A 2,500-nucleotide genomic window follows, 5' to 3' on the forward strand; every position below is an offset into this window, starting at 1 on the left:
TGGAAGCCTCCCCGTGGCTGTGAGAAGATGAGGGGGTCAGGCCTGGAGCCAGCCCCCAGCACGAGTAGCAGGCTGGTGGGCCTGGAAAGGCCAGACGCCTGCCTGTGGCTGCTAGAAGAAGAGGAGGGGGTCAGGGCTGGAGCCAGCAACCAGCACGAGTAGCAGGCTGGTGGGCCTGGAAAGGCCAGACGCCTGCCTGTGGCTGCTAGAAGAAGAGGAGGGGGTCAGGGCTGGAGCCAGCACCCAGCACGAGTAGCAGGCTGGGGGGCCTGGAAAGGCCAGACGCCTGCCTGTGGCTGCTAGAAGAAGAGGAGGGGGTCAGGGCTGGAGCCGGCACCCAGCCTGCTCCTCGTGCTGGGGGCCTGGAAAGGCTGGAAGCCTCCCCGTGGCTGTGAGAAGATGAGGGGGTCAGGCCTGGAGCCAGCCCCCAGCACGAGTAGCAGGCTGGGGGGCCTGGAAAGGCCAGACGCCTGCCTGTGGCTGCTAGAAGAAGAGGAGGGGGTCAGGGCTGGAGCCAGCACCCAGCACGAGTAGCAGGCTGGGGGGCCTGGAAAGGCCAGAAGCCTCCCTGTGGCTGCTAGAAGAAGAGGAGGGGGTCAGGGCTGGAGCCAGCACCCAGCACGAGTAGCAGGCTGGGGGGCCTGGAAAGGCCAGACGCCTCCCTGTGGCTGCTATAAGACGACGAGGGGGTCAGGGCTGGAGCCAGCACCCAGTACGAGTAGCAGGCTAGGGGGGCCTGGAAAGGCCAGACGCCTGCCTGTGGCTGCTAGAAGAAGAGGAGGGGGTCAGGGCTGGAGCCAGCACCCAGCACGAGTAGCAGGCTGGGGGGCCTGGAAAGGCCAGACGCCTCCCTGTGGCTGCTAGAAGAAGAGGAGGGGGTCAGGGCTGGAGCCGGCACCCAGCCTGCTCCTCGTGCTGGGGGCCTGGAAAGGCTGGAAGCCTCCCCGTGGCTGTGAGAAGATGAGGGGGTCAGGCCTGGAGCCAGCCCCCAGCACGAGTAGCAGGCTGGTGGGCCTGGAAAGGCCAGACGCCTGCCTGTGGCTGCTAGAAGAAGAGGAGGGGGTCAGGGCTGGAGCCAGCAACCAGCACGAGTAGCAGGCTGGTGGGCCTGGAAAGGCCAGACGCCTGCCTGTGGCTGCTAGAAGAAGAGGAGGGGGTCAGGGCTGGAGCCAGCACCCAGCACGAGTAGCAGGCTGGGGGGCCTGGAAAGGCCAGACGCCTGCCTGTGGCTGCTAGAAGAAGAGGAGGGGGTCAGGGCTGGAGCCGGCACCCAGCCTGCTCCTCGTGCTGGGGGCCTGGAAAGGCTGGAAGCCTCCCCGTGGCTGTGAGAAGATGAGGGGGTCAGGCCTGGAGCCAGCCCCCAGCACGAGTAGCAGGCTGGGGGGCCTGGAAAGGCCAGACGCCTGCCTGTGGCTGCTAGAAGAAGAGGAGGGGGTCAGGGCTGGAGCCAGCACCCAGCACGAGTAGCAGGCTGGGGGGCCTGGAAAGGCCAGAAGCCTCCCTGTGGCTGCTAGAAGAAGAGGAGGGGGTCAGGGCTGGAGCCAGCACCCAGCACGAGTAGCAGGCTGGGGGGCCTGGAAAGGCCAGACGCCTCCCTGTGGCTGCTATAAGACGACGAGGGGGTCAGGGCTGGAGCCAGCACCCAGTACGAGTAGCAGGCTAGGGGGGCCTGGAAAGGCCAGACGCCTGCCTGTGGCTGCTAGAAGAAGAGGAGGGGGTCAGGGCTGGAGCCAGCACCCAGCACGAGTAGCAGGCTGGGGGGCCTGGAAAGGCCAGACGCCTCCCTGTGGCTGCTAGAAGAAGAGGAGGGGGTCAGGGCTGGAGCCGGCACCCAGCCTGCTCCTCGTGCTGGGGGCCTGGAAAGGCTGGAAGCCTCCCCGTGGCTGTGAGAAGGTGAGGGGGTCAGGCCTGGAGCCAGCCCCCAGCACGAGTAGCAGGCTGGGGGGCCTGGAAAGGCCAGACGCCTCCCTGTGGCTGCTAGAAGAAGAGGAGAGGGTCAGGGCTGGAGCCGGCACCCAGCCTGCTCCTCGTGCTGGGGGCCTGGAAAGGCTGGAAGCCTCCCCGTGGCTGTGAGAAGATGAGGGGGTCAGGCCTGGAGCCAGCCCCCAGCACGAGTAGCAGGCTGGGGGGCCTGGAAAGGCCAGACGCCTCCCTGTGGCTGCTAGAAGACGACGAGGGGTTCAGGCTTGGAGCCAGCACCCAGCCCTGCTCCTCATGCTGGGGGCCTGGAAAAGGCTGGAAGCCTCCCCACGGCTGTGAGCAGATGAGGGGGGTCAGGCCTGGTAAGGATGGAAGCCTCCCTGTGGCTGTGAAAAGACGAGGGGGTCAGGCAGGTGAGCTATGTCTATGAGAGAGAGGGAGAGAAAGAGAGAGAGAGAGAGAGAGAGAGAGAGAGAGAGAGAGAGAGAGAGAGAGAGAGAGAGGAGTACCAGGGGCACGGGGATGAGAGCAGAGTACCAGGGGCACGGGGATGAGAGCAGAGTACCAGGGGCACGGGGAT

Source organism: Chaetodon auriga, chromosome 23, assembly GCF_051107435.1.
Source record: "Chaetodon auriga isolate fChaAug3 chromosome 23, fChaAug3.hap1, whole genome shotgun sequence".
Taxonomy (NCBI): Eukaryota; Metazoa; Chordata; class Actinopteri; order Chaetodontiformes; family Chaetodontidae; genus Chaetodon; species Chaetodon auriga.